The 16,229-nt window shown below is 37.5% G+C and overlaps 1 protein-coding gene and 1 pseudogene across 2 annotated transcripts in view; both read right to left on the bottom strand.

The window, feature by feature from the left end:
- Positions 1–6,484: 6,484 nt before the first annotated feature.
- Positions 6,485–9,454, bottom strand: LOC116459936 (large ribosomal subunit protein uL30m-like; annotated as a pseudogene).
- A 1,193-nt stretch (positions 9,455–10,647) lies between these two features.
- The window catches only part of BEND6 (BEN domain containing 6), a 78,803-nt gene continuing 73,221 nt past the window's right edge, over positions 10,648–16,229 (bottom strand). Inside the window, exons 7-8 of one of the 2 annotated variants that reach the window (XR_004245641.2) lie at positions 12,624–12,899; positions 10,648–12,230 (exon numbers count right to left, since the gene is read on the bottom strand). The gene's annotated coding sequence lies outside the window, so the exon portion shown is untranslated. The remainder of the gene's footprint in view (positions 12,231–12,623; positions 12,900–16,229) is intronic. The other variant, XM_032140296.2, reaches the window with a different exon arrangement.

Genomic DNA, 16,229 nt, shown 5'->3' with positions numbered 1-16,229 from the left:
CATTAACTATTCTAGATACCATTAATATATGTGATTTACAGGAGGAGGTCAAAATATCAACATCAACAAGAGTTTGGAAAAAGTTGACTCCAACCCTCATGGGTGACTTTTAGGGTTTGGGACTTCAGCGAAGGAAGTCATTGAAGATGTGGAGGAAATAGCAAGAGTTAAATTAATTCTAGAGTTAATTCTAATTCTAATTCGAATCTTAGTTAGAATTAGATATGGAGCCTGGAGATGGGACTGAATTGCTACAATCTCATGATAAAACTTGAACAGATGAGGAGTTGCTTCTTATGGATAAGCAAAGAAAGTAGTTTTTTGAGATGGAATCTACTCCTGGTGAAGATGCTGTACACATTGTTGAAATGACAACAAAGGATTTAGAATATTACATAAACTTAGCTAATAAAGCCATGTCAGAGTTTAAGAGGATTGACTGATTTCAAAATAAGTCCCACTGTCGTTAAAATACTATCAAACAACATCACATGCCATAAGGAAATCTTTCATGAAATAATCAATATGGCAAACTTCATTGCTGTCTTATTTTGAAAAATTGCCACGGATACCTTAATCTTCACTAACCAACATTTTGATCAGTCAGCAGCCATCGACATGGAGATAAGACCGCCCACCAGCAAGAAGATTACAACTCATTGAAAGCTCTGATGATTGTTATCACTTTTAAGCAATAAACTTTTTTGTTTCTTTGCTTTGTTTTTTTGTAGAAACAAGGTTGGGGTCTTGCTTTGTTGTCCAGGTTGGTCTCTAACTCCTGGCTTCAAGTGATCCTCCTACCTTGGCCTCCCAAAGTGTTGAGATTATAGGTATAAGCCACTGCACCCAGCTGCAATAAAGTATTTTTAAGTTAAGATACGTACTTTTAAAAGACATAATTTATTGCACTACAGTATAGTGTAAACATAAATTTTATTTGCACTGGGAAGCCAAAACATTCATGTGACTTGCTTGTTGTGATATTTACTGTATTGCAGAGGTCTGGAACCAAACCTGCAATATCTCTGAGGTATGCCTGTGTTCTTCAGATGTATCATTCTCTGGAGAACTTACATCATTTTCTGGCCTTCTCTGGTTCATTTTTTATAATCAAGTGCTTGTTTCTGAGGGACATACTAATAAATGCACGAATTGGCTTAAATCAGGGAAACTGGCTGGGCGCGGTGGCTCACGCTTGTAATCCCAGCACTTTGGGAGGCCGAGGCGGGCGGATCACGAGGTCAGGAGATCGAGACCATGGTGAAACCCCGTCTCTACTAAAAATACAAAAAATTAGCCGGGCGTGGTGGCGGGCGCCTGTAGTCCCAGCTACTCGGAGAGGCTGAGGCAGGAGAATGGCGTGAACCCGGGAGGCGGAAGTTGCAGTGAGCCGAGATTGCGCCACTGCACTCCAGCCTGGGCGACAGAGCAAGACTCCGTCTCAAAAAAAAAAAAAAAAAAAAATCAGGGAAACTGAGACTTTTAGTACTGACGACTATTCAAAATTCCTTCTTAAATGTATCTTATTCTCCTGAAGGTTTAGAAATTCTTTAAATATGACTCTCAAATCTGCATTTGGCCTGATTCAAAATCTACTCTCCCTAGATTTAAGTGGAGATTATACCTTTATTGTCACCAATACAAGTTCAGGTGGAAAGGGAGAAGACTTATGGAAGGCATCCACTCACAGGACATTCCCTATATGAATGTCATAGGAGACGCCCAAGGCCCATGACTCTAGGTGTGTTTCTGGGAATGGGGGAGCTGCAGACACTTCAGTCTGGTTTTGGAATATTGTCACTTCTAGGCCCCTTTCTTGGTCCTCTATGAAAAATATGAGCAAGCAGAAAACCCATGGAATCATTTGGGAGAAATATTCATTCCCAATAAATAATTGTCAGTATAAGCTTATATGTATGAATAGCTCAACAAAACAGCTGGGTTCCTATCTAATGACCCATCAGACAAAAGAAAAAAACAAAAATTATAGATATTATAGTAAGAATATCATAAGGAAAAAGACACCAATATGATAATAATAAGAAGAAATCTTGGGTGAAACAGAGATTTTGTGTGGAAAAATATTTCAAAAAGAAGGACAGCAGTAATAAAAATTGTCAGAGAGATACAGGTAGTTTTCTTGGTCTGCTTGAGCTACTATAACAGAATATCATAGACTGGATGGCATATAAACAACAGAAATTTATCTTTCATTGTCCTGGAGGCTAAGAAGTCCAAGGTCAAGGTGCCAGCAGATTCAGTGTCTGGTGAGGGCCTGCTTCCTGGTTCATAGACTGCTGTTTTTTTGCTGTGTTCTCCATGGCAGAAAAGGTGAGGGACATCTCTGGGGCCTCTTTTGTAAGAGCACTAATTCCATTCATGAGGGCAGAGCCTCCCAAATATCCCACCTCCAAATACCCTCAATTTAGGGATTAGATTTTAAAATATAAATTTGCAGAGGAATGGGGAGTGGAACACAAACATCCGGTCTATAGCAATACAGCATGCACATATAAGCCTATAATTTTATGAAAAAGGAGTAATCACTGAACAAGAAAAAACTCTTGGAAATTAGAATTTTGATGGAAAAATAAATAATTTAATTGATTAGTTTAAAATATATAATAAAATCTTCCAGAAAGCAGAAAAAAGAAAGAAGCAAGGAGATAAATTATAAAGATAAGAAGTCAACAGAATCAATATATTATCATCAAATTGACAAATTAATTGGAATACTGGAAATATCTATCTATATCTCTGTATGTCCCCAGAATTAAAGGACATAAGTATCCAGTTTGAAAGGGTCCATCATGTGCCCAGTGCAATTAATAAAAAACGATATGCAACAAAGCACATTTCCATCAAATTCTACTATATTGGGGAAAGAGAAAATTAAAGGAGCCTTGGAGAGAATGGAGAAACATTGTCTGAATAAAAGAATGAGAATTAGAATGACGTTAGTCTTCATTGTAACATAGGGTTTCCAGATTTAGTAAATAAAAATACAGGACACACAGTTAAATTTGAATTTCATATGATTGAGTAACAATTTAGTGTAAGGTTATGCCAAATATTACATGAGATATACTTATAGAGAGAAATATTCATTTTTCATCTGATTCAAATTTAACTGAGCAGCTATCTTTACCAGCAATCCTGCAGTAGCAGCACTGGATCTAACTCTTCCGCATGATTATCAAAGTGGACTTTCTTACCTTTTTGCTCCTCTAAGAAATAAGAAAAAAACAACATGGAGAAATAAAAACAGGACAACAGCAGTAAAAACAAAATACAAGATCTGGTATTTTTCGCGATGTAAGTGACCGAAAATCTCTACAGAATCCAAAGACTTTCAAAAGTTGCTGTTAGAAGTTAAATTGGCCAGTGATGATGAGCATTTCTTCATGTGTTTTTTGGCTGCATAAATGTCTTCTTTTGAGAAGTGTCTGTTCATGTCCTCTGCCCACTTTTTGATGGGGTTGTTTGTTTTTTTCTTGTAAATTTGTTTGAGTTCATTGTAGATTCTGGATATTAGCCCTTTGTCAGATGAGTAGGTTGCAAAAATTTTCTCCCATTCTGTAGGTTGCCTGTTCACTCTGATGATAGTTTCTTTTGCTGTGCAGAAGCTCTTTAGTTTAATGAGATCCCATTTGTCGATTTTTGCTTTTGTTGCCATTGCTTTTGGTGTTTTAGACATGAAGTCCTTGCCCACGCCTATGTCTTGAATGGTATTGCCTAGGTTTTCTTGTAGGATTTTAATGGTTTTAGGTCTAACTGGCCATCAGAGAAATGCAAATCAAAACCACAGTGAGATACCATCTCACACCAGTTAGAATGGCCATCATTAAAAAATCAGGAAACAATAGGTGCTGGAGAGGATGTGGAGAAATAGGAACACTTTTACACTGTTGGTGGGACTGTAAACTAGTTCAACCATTGTGGAAGTCAGTGTGGCGATTCCTAAGGGATCTCGAACTAGAAATACCATTTGACCCAGCCATCCCATTACTGGGTATATACCCAAAGGACTATAAATCATGCTGCTATAAAGACACATGCACACGTATGTTTATTGCAGCACTATTCACAATAGCAAAGAGTTGGAACCAACCCAAATGTCCAACAACGATAGACTGGATTAAGAAAATGTGGCACATATACACCATGGAATACTATGCAGCCATAAAAAATGATGAGTTTGTGTCCTTTGTAGGGACATGGATGAAACTGGAAAACATCATTCTCAGTAAACTATCGCAAGGACAAAAAACCAAACACCGCATGTTCTCACTCATAGGTGGGAATTGAACAATGAGAACTCATGGACACAGGAAGGGGAACATCACACTCCGGGGACTGTTGTGGGGTGGGGGGAGGGGGGAGGGACAGCATTAGGAGATACACCTAATGCTAAATGACGAGTTAATGGGTGCAGGAAATCAACATGGCACATGGATACATATGTAACAAACCTGCACATTGTGCACATGTACCCTAAAACCCTAAAGTATAATTAAAAAAAATATATATATATATATATAAAAAAAAAAAAAAAGAAGTTAAATTGGGCACAAATGCAAACAGAAGGTCAAGGTACTTCATAAATGGTAGATCTCAGAGAGCATCAATAAAAGTATACTTCCTGAAAATGAAACCACCTTTGCAAAAGTTATAACAGTGAGAAAATTTTCACAGTGGAGGGGATCTGACCTAACCAACTCCATTTTGCTTCTAACCTCCAAGCTGCCCTTGTTCATTCCTGACCAAAGTTCAAGAAAAATAGTTCAAGACACATGTCTTCCATCTACCCCGCCAGCTACTTGTTTCTTTTGGTTTATACCAAACTCCCAGAAGGGTATGAACCTTGCAGGTATTTGCTTGCCCCTTGTAAAATTACTTTCATTGCGGGTAAACCTGGTGGTATGCCCTTGAGTTTTCACTGAAAATCATTGTAAGGAGAGATTTATGTGAATTAAGATATGCTTAAACCCACCATTTGACAGATACCTGATAGACATTGCCTCATTCAAATCTAAACTTTGTGAGTAAGTGGTATCATCCCTATTTTATAATTAACTAAGCTGAGACAAATCAAATGGTATTTTGTCCAAAGGTATGGTGTTTGGACATGTCAGAAACAGAAGTAAAACCCAAGTCTATGCTATTTTTAGTCTAGAACAATAGTCAACATCTTCTACATTTGCTGCAAAACAAATATGATTGTCCATTGTAAAATTTTACATGATACTCCTTATTAAAATTTCCTCCAGAATTTAATGCAATAAAACCTTTATTTCGCTGAGCAACTTCTTGCATCCTTGTTTCTTTAATAAAATATGTAATTTGCCTGGGTGCGGTGGCTCATGCCTGTAATCCCAGCACTTTGGGAGACCGCGGCGGGTGGATTGCTTGAGGTCAGGAGTTTGAGCCAGCCTGTCCAACATGGTGAAACCCTGTCTCTACTAAAAATACCCAAGTTAGCTGGGCGTGGTGGCAGGCATCTGTAATCCCAGCTACTGGGGAGGCTGAGGCAGGAGAATTGCCTGAACCCGAAAGGCAGAGGTTGCAGTGAGCTGAGATCGCGCCACTGCACTCCAGCCTGTGTGACAGAATGAGACTCCGTCTCAAAAAATAAAAATAAAAATAAACTATGTAACATAACTTTTACCTCAGAAACTCAAATTTAACTCAGTCACAACATCTATATTAACCAGTATAGTAGTTCCTTTGCAAACTGCTGCCAATATTTCTTCTTTTGGAAATCAATGGTATGTAAATAAACAAGTATAAATACACACTCATGCAGACATGAACACAGTCAGTCAAACTGTATCAGAGGAATTCATATACACATAATACTACTTAATACTAGTGAAAAAGAGGTAAGTGCCAAAAGATAGGATCAGATACGTTGTCGCAATATTAAAGATGGGAAGAGGTGAACTTGGTTTCTCAAATCGCCCACTTGACCCTCTTCCAAGTTCTACTTTCCTTCTTTTCTTTCCTTTCCTTCCTGTTCTAAATAAAGCTTTTTAATAAACTTGCACTCCTGCTCTGAAACTTGCCTCGGTCTCTCCTTCTACTTTATGCCCTTCAGTTGAATTCTTTCTCCTCAGGAGGCAAAAATTGAGGTTGCTGCAGACCCCTATGGATTCGCCGGTAGCAATCCTGAAGACTCCTGTGTATACATGTTAAATAAATTTGTATGCTGTTTCTACTATTGATCAATCTGCCTCATGTTAGTGATGTAACTGCCCAAAGAGTTCACCTTGCCTGCTGCCTAGACAGAGCTGATTTATCAAGACAGGGGAATTGCAATGGCCAAAGAGTAGTTCACGGAGATCCTGCTGTGTGGGAGACCAGAGTTTTATTATTATTCAAATCAGTCTCCCCGAGCATTCAGAATCAGAGTTGTTGTGTTTTTTTTTTTTTTTTTTCCTTTAAGCTTATTTATTTATGGGATCTGGTTTCACTGTGGGTGGCACTTCCACTTTAATGCAATGATCAAAAACATTAAGATCTATGACAGGATGGATATTGGGACAATAAGCATGGCAATGTCATTGTTGCCAAGCCAAATTTTACAAGAGGCAAAGGAAAGCAAAGGGTAACTAGAATGCAGAGGTTCTTCATCATCATCTTCAATCAGCTGTCACAGAATTTCCCACTATTGAACCCCCCTTACAATTCTTACTTCTCCTCACCCCACTAGGTATCTGAAATAGAAAAAAAAAGGAAATAATTCCCCCTGAGAGACTTCTGCCTCCTTCTTTTTTCTTTTCAATAGCAACTTCAACTGTTGACAGAGCTTCCTTAGGACTCAAAGAAAAATTTTGAAGCTGAAAACAGAATAGTCTGTTTTTGAATAAATCCTAAAATATTTTCATTTCACACCCTTGTTCCATGAGGAAAAAATTTACATAGTGACGAATATGTTTTGTTCAGGCAGTGTGCAATAATAAAGTTTAGGCCAAATTAGATTTATAATTAGGAAACAAATGCTGGTTTGGTACTAAATTTAGGGATAAAATGAACCCATATCCACATATGTACTTATAGACACTAAAGCACAAAACAGATAATCTAGCTGGCATCCAGTGTTTCTTGACTTTGGCTGAATCTCTGTTCCCCAGAACAGACTGTAAGCTCCAAAAGGTGGGGACCACATTTTGGTCAGCTTTGGATTTATTCAACACATTGCACAGAGTTCATGCAAAGAGCCACTCACAGAAATTGTTGAATTCACTCAAAAAAGAAAATAATTTTGGCTGAGTACCGTGGTTCATGTGTGTAATCCCAGCATTTTGGGAGGCCGAGGTGGGAGGACGGCCTGAACCCAGGATTAGAGACCAGCTCGGACAACATAGTGAGTCCCCGTCTCTGTGAAAAAACTTTTAAAAATTAGCTGGGTGTGGTGGCACACTGCCTGCAGTCCCAGCTACTCTGGAGGCTGAGGCAGGAGGATCACTTGAGTCCAGGATGTCGAGGCTGCAGTGAACTGAAATCATGCCACTGCACTCCAGCTTGGGTGACAGAGCAAGACCCTGTCTCAAAAACAACAAGAACAATAATGCAATTTTTATAAAACAGTTAATGAGGCTTGCTAAGGTGGCATTAGACCTAAACGTAGATGTTCAAACAATGCCATTCTTACCCATTTTGGAGTGAAACAGTGAAAGGGAAAGGACAGAGAATTAAACCAAATTAAACTATAATCTCCAAGTCTGTAGTAAAAAAGAACTGCAGCACGTTTAGTCAGTGAAATTTTTTTTTTCCCCTGAGACGGAGTGTCGTCCTGTCACCCAGGCTGGAGTGCAGTGGCACCATCTCAGCTCACTGCAACCTCCGCCTCCCTGGCTCAAGCGATCATCCCGCCTCAGCCTCCTGAGCAGCCGGGACCACAGACATGCGCCACCACGCCCGGCCAATTTTGTATCTTCAGTGGAGACGGGGGTTGCTCCATGTTGGTCAGGCTGGTCTCAAACTCCTGACCTCAGGTGATCCGCCCGCCTCAGCCTCCCAAAGTGCTGGGACCACAGGTGAGCCATCGCGCCCAGCCTGAAAATGGTTTTTAAAACATATTTTAATGAAAACGCTTTCTCACTATCTTTAAATAAAAACAATTTGCATTTTCCAATCGGAAGCTGCTGGAGCACTAGGACTCAGGTGCTTTCTGCTCCCCAGGTTTCAGATGCCACCGCACTACTAACTCCCCAGGGCTTTTGAGGCATGTGTGAGACATGTTCTCCTCTGTTGGAAGTCCTTGTGGCAACTTCAAGGGCTTGATTCTTATCAAACGCTTAACCACTTTCAATTTTGCATTCACTAAAGGGATATTCTGGTGAACTTGAGGGATATGTGATTTTTCCAATCCAAGCATATTTATTATATCTTTTTCCCAATATGGACATATTTTGTACTTTTTATTCTGGTAACAATATGCAGTTTATGAGGGTTCTGTGGATCCCCACCATATTTTTCATGCTCTTCAGGTGAGGCCTGAAACACTTTATCTGGAATTCTTGATCTGGTGAATTTGTGACGAATCCAATCTGTACAAATGAGAGTCCACACCTTTTGTCACGGTCTGTAGTCTGCCTGGGGGGGCCTCTGAACTATTAAGCGCAAAAATCTCAGCCATGAGTGTAGTGATTGCTCTCTTTAGAGGCAGCACTTGCTAAACGTTTAGACTGAACTTTTCCTCCGAAGGGCAAGATCAGAGTTTTTAAGGATAATTTGGCGGGTATGGGCTCAGAAAGTGGGGAGTACTGACTGGTCAGATTGCAGATGAAATCAGGGGTTCAAAGTGAGTTCTTGCTGACTTCTGTTCCTGAGTGGGACTGCAGAACTGGTTGAGCCAGATTGTTGGTCTAGGTGGTGTCATCTGCTGCATCGCTATCAGGGTCTGCAAAATATCTCAAGTACTGATCTTAGGTTTTGCAACAGTGATGTTATTCTCAAGAGGAATTTGGGGAGGTTCAGACTCTTGCAGCCAGAGGCTGCATGGCCCCTAAACCATAATTTCTAATCTTGTAGCTAATTTGTTAGTCCTACAAAAGCAGACTGGTGGCCAGGCAAGAAGGGGATTTTTGGGAAAGGGCTATTATCAATTTTGTTTCAGAGTTTAAACTATAAATTATTTCCCAAGGTTAGTTCGGCCTATGCCCAGGAATGAACAGACAGTTTAGAGGTTAGAAGGAAGATGGGGTCAGTTAGGTCTGATCTCTTTCACTGTCATAATTTCCTCAGTTATGATTTTTGCAAAGGCGGTTTCAGTGATTTTTAGCAAATCTTTATGGGGGTCAAGAGCCCATGACATCCACAATAACTCACTGCAGCCTTGACCTCCTGGGCTCAAGTGATCCTCCCACCTCAGCTTCCCAAGTAGCTGGGACTACAGGCACAGGCTACAATGCCCAGCTATTCTTTCTTTTCTTTTCTTTCTTTCTTTTTCTTTCTTTCTTTCTCTTTCTTTCTTTCTTCTTTCTTTCTTTCTTTCTTTCTTTCTCTTTCTTTTTCTTTCCTTTCTTCTTTCTTTCTTTCTTCCTTCTTTTTTTCTTTCTTCTCTTTCTTTCTTTCTTTCTTCTTTCTTTCTTTATTCTTTCTTTCTTTTTTTTTTTTTTTTTAAGTAAAGACAGGTTTTGCCCGGCCAAGGGCTTTGCTCTTTGTTTACAGGTCCTGAAGGGCCTGGGAAGTGCAGGGCTGGTGACAGAAACCCTTTCAAATTCAGCTTAGAACAGAGAACTAGAGGAAGCAAGGATGCACAAAAAAATTTCCCAGAAAAGCCATACCTGTCAGGATCACTGGTCTCTGTGACAGCAAAGAAAGGGCCTTTGCAAGGTTTAAAGCCCAAAAGAAAACCCTGGAGTCTCCTACCATCCATGAAACTGCCTATAAATTGCGGGTCCAGGAAAACCTATGTCATTAAACAATAAGTGTTCAAGAAAGACTATAGCACAGCATCAATACAAAGATTTTATAAGAAACAATTCAATAAAGCTGGAAAAATGGATAAATGCATGAAAACATTCACAAGAAGGATGATGTCACAGAACTAGCGAGAATGCTGACCATGTCATATATCCACCACAGGGTAAAGTTTTTAGTGAAATGATCACCTCTGTGTAGGAAAATCACAGAACACACACGTAGGAACTTGTGTTAGTAAGTTTTTTCTTTGGCATTTTGGCTGAACTACCTTTGGATTTAAAATGTATTTCTTATTCAGAGAACATAAAAATATTCTTGTATTTAAAAGTGTTTTCATCTGAGTCCATTTTTCGCTTTTCATTCATCTGAAAGTTTCTATGTAATATGATTTGAAGTAGGAATATAACGTTTTCCATTTATTAATTGTCTCAGTATCATTGAATAAACCTTCCTTTCCCTACTTATTAAAGATTCTGCTTTAACCATTTTCTTAAGTATTATACATGTGAATACATAATATTTGTATATATGGACGCATATATGTATATGAATTGCTTGCTGGGCACTCTCTTCAGTTTTATTAGTTTTCTTATTTTGTAACTCATTTAGAACCAATTTACAAAGATGAATAAAAAATACATTTATTCTATTATCTATAAAGATATCAACATATTTCAAAATACATAAGACCATACAAGTTCCAGTTGAATAATACAGTTATGTTTTGCAAAGGTAATTTTATTTACCTTTAGTAGGCAAAATTTACATTATCAAGTAGCATTTTTAATAAAGCAAATAGCATACATCTTAGTAAGATTATCCTTTTTCAATATAAATATTAAATGTATTTACTTTCCTGGACATTGTCTATATATCCTACATAGCATGGCTCTTTACAAGAAAAATGAGTCAGAGCTACATAGTCAAATTGCAATGGTAATGCCTTAATGGATGAGAGAAAAAGCCATCAGCCTAGAAAAAAAAATTTCCCTAATTTTTATGCATTAATAAAGAAACAAGAAAATAACTTTTACCTTTTCAATGTGATTTATTTATGTTTACATAAAGGTAACAAATGTTACAGAAGTTGTTTCCTAAAGAACATTTATTTTGTACAATCACATTGTTATCAAGCAAGACTTATGGAAAGTTTCCTGGGTCCACAACACTGAACTTTGAAACTACTGTAGCATCCTCTTTTCCAAGTTTAAACATGACTTTGTGCACTGAAGAAGTATGGCTTTGCATTGCAGAGTGGTCACATGTGACAACCTGACACCGAGCGAGAAGGCTTTTGATGAAGAATATTTTATCTTTTGTTGAGTTACAAAATGGTACTTGCATGTGTGTGATTATCAAACCCATATTTTTTTTTCAGTTCATTTTTCTTCTGCTACAATAAAAATAAACCAGTTAAAACTAAGCAGTATAGCAATGTAATCGACCAACTATCTATCATGTTATAACTTATATACGATGTGATAGGTGATATTGATGCTTTATATTATACATCTGTATTTAATATACTTTGGGCAATACAAAGTTAGAACATGTCTGGTAAATAAACAAACAAAAAGATTTCCCTGAAAATTGATGCATTGTTGTAACAATCACAAACACTTAGGTTTATTCTTCAGAAGTGTGGTGGAATTGTTTAATATTAAAATAAAACATCTTGCTGTTGTCATTTTTTTCATATTCCTATTTTATACATTTTTAGATAACAGAATAATCCTATAATTTTATTGCTAAAACATTATTACTTGGTTAGACATGATTATCAGATTTTGGGCTGACTTTGTTTTTCTCATATTTGCCAACATTAATTATTTCACTGTTTACTTTTGCAAGCATGTGCTTATGCTAAAGATCCAAAAACTATAATGGGAAGTCATTGGTAATAATCAATGTACAATGATTGGTTAGGACAATGACTGATCTTATGGGCTGAAGTTTTGGCTGCTATGATAAGAGCTCTGACTATCCTGTTAGATTAACTGTACAGAGGGGTATTTGGGGATTGGGAAATGCTTATTTCCAAAGAAACCATATTGCATGCTTATTTGACTGGCAGAAATTCTCTGGTTTGATGCATCACTAGTACTGAGGGTGGAATCTACATGCAGCTTCTTCAGCAAGCTTGTTGGTCCCTTAGGAGAGTTCAGCAATGTTACATATGTCTTACAGGCTGTCACTGCACATGTCTGTCTTTCTCACTGCCAGGAAGGCTGCAGATTCTCCAACAAAATCCAGTGCTGGATTTAGAATTGAAGGTGCTTTGTTTCAGATACCTGTAATACCTATAAGAAGCAAATTTCAAAGAAATACAAATTTATGTTAACATTCTCATGGTATTTTAACAGTTGTATGAGTTATTTGTTTTTGTATCTACTACAAATTTGTATTAAAAATACAAATTGTTGAGAGACTCTGGTTTCAAAATAGCAGTGTAGAAGCAAGCTGGCTTCACTCCCTATCACAGAAAACCAAAAACAAACATACAGTGCCAAGATTTTCACCAGCAATATCCCAGAACTCAAATAAGAAACAGTTTCCCAGGCCACAGAGAAGTTAAAAAATAACAATAAAAAGCTCCAAGCAGGTGGTAAGAGATTCAGGCTTCCTTATCCATAATAATCCTCTCCCCTAATATCCCCAGCGTCAATCACAAGGAAAATTTCTTTCTGACTCACAGTTTCTACACTGCAAAAAGTGAGATCAAAGTGGACAGTGAGCTTCCTCATCATCTCGAGGCACCAAATCAGAGTGCCTGTCCAGCAGCACTACACTGTAAGAGGTGTGTTCCACAGGTCCCCTGAGCATGGATCCCTAGCCAGCCTTTTTCACATAACCAGGATATCCTCTTTGGGGCATCCCCCATTCAGGTCAGGCAGCACTCCGATTGTTGGTTAGAACTGAGGCAAACTTGGGCTTAACGCACCAGTTAGTGCCAAAAAGGAGGCAGTGACCTAGTTGGGAAAAAAGAGAAAATCAACTGGTATATTACAAATAAGCAAACATATTCAATAAAAACAAAAACAAGTCAGACCAAAAAGACAGAAATAAATAGCTAGTCTTTCAATGCAAAGTCATAGATGTAGATCCACGAGAAATAATAGCGAACAGGAAACAATGACCTCTTCATACAGACAAAGCAAGAAATCAGTGAGATGGTGATATGTGGACTCTCTGACCAAGAATTCAAAATAGCAGTTTTAGGGAAACTATGTGACCTCCCAGAAAACAGAAAAACAATTCATAAATTTATCAGACACATTTAACAAAGAGATAGCAATAATTTAAAAAATCAAACAGAAATCTTGGAATTGAGAAATACATTTGCTGAACTGAAAAATTCATTAGAGGCTCTCAATAGCAGAATGGATTAAGTGGAGAAAATAACCTGCGAAATCAAAGACAGGCTTTTTGAAAATATACAGTCAGAGGAGCAAAAAGAAACAAGAATGAGAGGAATGAAGGTCACCTCCAAGATACAGACAATTAACTCAAAAGACCAAATCTAAGAATTATTATTATTCAAGAGGGAATCACACAAAAGCAAGGAGTAGAAAGCGCTTTTTAAAAAATAGTAACAGAAAACTTTCCAAAACTTGAGGAAGAGCTAAATATCCAGGTACAGGAAGGTCAGAGAACACCAAACACATTCAACCCAAATAAGACTACCCAAAAGCATGTAACAAATTCTCAAACATCAGGGACAAAGCAGGATTCTAAGAGCAGCCAGAGAAAAGAAGCAACTAACATAAAAAGGAATTCAAATTCACCTGGCAATAGACTTCTCAACAGAAACCACACGGGCCAGAAAGGAGTGAAACAACATTTTCAAAGTGCTCAAAGGAAAAAAAAAAAAACTGTTACCCAAAAATACTGTATCCAACAGAGTTATCTTTCAAATGTGAAGGATATATAAAATCTTTCCCAGAGAAACAAAAGCTGAGAGAATTCACCACCAACAGTCTCATCTTACAAGAAATCTAAAGAGAGCTCTTTAGTCTGAAAGACAAAAATGTTAATGTGCAAGAACAAAACATCTGAAGGTATAAAACCCACTGGTAAAATTAAGTATACAAACAAACCTAAAATTATCTAAAACTGTCATTGTTGTTTGCAATCCACTCATAACACCACTACGAAGCTCAAAAGACAAATCTATCAAAACACTAATATCTACAGCAACCTATTAAGAGATAAGCAATATAAAAACATGTCAATGAGACAACATAAAGTCAAAATGTGGGGTGAATGCAATTAAACTGTAGACCTAAAAAACCCCTTTATAAAGTTTTTTTAAAACTTCTTTGTAATGAAAATCGTCTTTTAAAAATAACTTATGTGCATATTTTTATAAGCTTCATAGTAACCACAATGCAAAAACCTTTAATAGATCCACTAAAAATAAAAAGCAACAAATTACAGCATATTACCAGAGAAAATCATTTAACCACAAAGGAAGACAGTACAAAAGGAAGAAAGGAAGAGAGGAGTTAGAAAATATACAAGCTACAAAATAGCAGTAGTAAGTCCTGATCAATAATAACACTGAGCCTAGGCAACATAGTGAGATCCTAGCTCACTAGCCAGGTGTGGTGGCATGTGCCTATAGTCCTAGCTACTCAGAAGGCTGTGGTAGGAAGATCGCTGGAGCCCAAGAAGTTGAGGCTGCAGTGAGCCATGATCACACCACTGCCTGGACAAGAGTGAGACCTTGCCTCAAAGAAAAATAGTAACATTGAATGTAAGTGGACTCAATTTTCCAATTAAAAGGTATAGGATGGCTGAATGGCAAAGAAACAAGACCCAACTACATGTTGCCTATGAGAAAGCCACTTCACCTATAAAGACACACATCGATTGAAAGTGAAGGTGTAGAAATAGATACGCTATGCAACTGGGAACCAAAAAAGAGCAGAAGTAGTTATATCAGGTAAAACAGGTACAAGTCAAAGACTGTAAAAAGAGACACGGGAGGTCACTTATAATAATAAGGGAGTCATTTCAGCAAGAGGCTATAACAGTTAAAAATGTCTATGCACAAAACACAAGAGCTCCCAAGTATATAAAGCAAGCATTACTAGATCTAAAGGGAGAGACAGACTGCACTATCATAATACTGAGGAACTTCAACACCTCACTCTCAATAATGGACAGATCCTCCAGACAGAAAATTGACAAGGAAACACGAGTTAAGGTACACAATAGATCACATAGGCCAAACTGATATTCACAGAATATTTCACCCAACTGTTATAAAATACACATTGTTTTCATTAGCACATGGCACGTTCTTCAGAATAGGCTATATCTAGGCCACAAAACAAGTCTCAATAAATTCAAAACAGTAGAAATCATATCAAGTATTTTTTATGACCACAATGGAATGACACTAGAAACTGATAACCTGAGGGTCTCAGAAAACACATAAACACAGAGAAATTAAATAACACGCTCGTGAATGACCAATGAAGTAATTAAGAAGGAAAGTATAAAATTTCTTAAAACAAATGTAAATGGAAATACAACATTCCCAAATATATACTATACAGCAAAAGCAGTACTAAGATGGAAGTTTGTAGCAATAAACACCTATATCAAAAAAGTAGAAAGACTTCAAATAAACAACCTAATAGTGTACCTCAAAGAACTAGAAAAGCAAGAACAAATGGAACCTACACTTAGTAGAAGGAAAGAGATAAGAAAGATCAGAGCCAAAAAAAAAAAAAACAGATTTAAAAAACCAGATCAATGAAAGAAAAAGCTGGTGTTTTCAGAAGGCAAAGAAAATCAGCAAACCATTAGCCAGACTAAGAAATAACAAAGAGAAGGCCAAATAAATAAAATGAGAAATGGAAAAGGAGACATAATAACTGAGACCACACAAATACAAAGACTCATTAGAGAGTATTATGAAAAACTCTTTGCCAACAAATTGGAAAACCTAGAAGAAATGGTTAAATTCCTGGACACATACAACCTAGCAAGATTGAACCACGAAGAAATAGAAAACCTCAACAAATCAGTAGGGAGTAACAAGATCAAAATTACAATAAAAAGTCTTCCATCAAAGAAAAGCCCAGTACCTGATGGCTTCACCCCTGAATCTACAAACATTTGAAGAGACAGTAATATCAATTCTGCTCTAATTCTTAAAAAAAAAAAGAAAAAGAAAAATTGAAGAGGAGGGGATACTTCCAAACTCATTCTACAAAGTAGTATTTCCATGACACCAAAACCAGAGAAGGGCACAACAACAACAAAAAAACAAAACGACAGGCCAGCAT

This window comes from Hylobates moloch, unplaced genomic scaffold (genome assembly GCF_009828535.3).
Source record: "Hylobates moloch isolate HMO894 unplaced genomic scaffold, HMol_V3 SCAFFOLD_20, whole genome shotgun sequence".
Classification (NCBI taxonomy): domain Eukaryota; kingdom Metazoa; phylum Chordata; class Mammalia; order Primates; family Hylobatidae; genus Hylobates; species Hylobates moloch.
The sequence above is the reverse complement of the archived record's forward strand: the minus strand, read 5'-3'. Positions and strand labels throughout refer to the sequence as shown.